This window comes from Bison bison, unplaced genomic scaffold (genome assembly GCF_000754665.1).
Source record: "Bison bison bison isolate TAMUID 2011002044 unplaced genomic scaffold, Bison_UMD1.0 scf7180017864380, whole genome shotgun sequence".
Lineage (NCBI taxonomy): Eukaryota > Metazoa > Chordata > Mammalia > Artiodactyla > Bovidae > Bison > Bison bison.
The window spans coordinates 2,425,517-2,426,167 of NW_011494952.1; positions in this window are offsets into that span (position 1 = coordinate 2,425,517).

Below are 651 nucleotides of genomic sequence, written 5' to 3' on the forward strand. Positions count from 1 at the left end.
GCAACCAAGAGTAGCCCCTGCATGCTGCAACTGGAGAAAAGACCTGGCAACAAAGAACCAGCACAGCCAAAAATAAATAATTTAAAAAATGAAAAATAAAGCCACACACAAATAGAAGAGTCTTAATAAAACAAATCCCTCTACCAGCTAGTTTTTTTTAATCGAAGTATAGTTGATTTACAATGTTGTAATTGCTGTAGTATAGCAAAATGACTCAGTTACACAGATACATGTATTCTTTTTCATATTCTTTTTCATTATGGTTTATCCAAGGATACTGCATACAGTTTACTGTGCTCTAAAGTAGGATTTTGTTTATCCATTCTACACATAATAGTTGGCATCTGCTAACCTATAACTCCCAATCCATCCTTCCTCCACCCCTACCTCCTGGCAGCCACAAGTTTGTTCTCTATGCGTCTGTTTCTGTTTCCTGGATGGGTTCATTTGTGTTATGTTTTAAATTCCACATATAAGTGATATCATATAGTATTTGTCTTTCTCTTTCTGACTGACTTCACTTAGTATGATACTCTCCAGTTGCATCCGTGTTGTTGCAAATGATGCTGTTTTGTTCTTTGTTATGGTTGAGTAGTATTCCATTGTATATACGCACTACATCTTTATCCATTCATCTGTTGATGCACATGT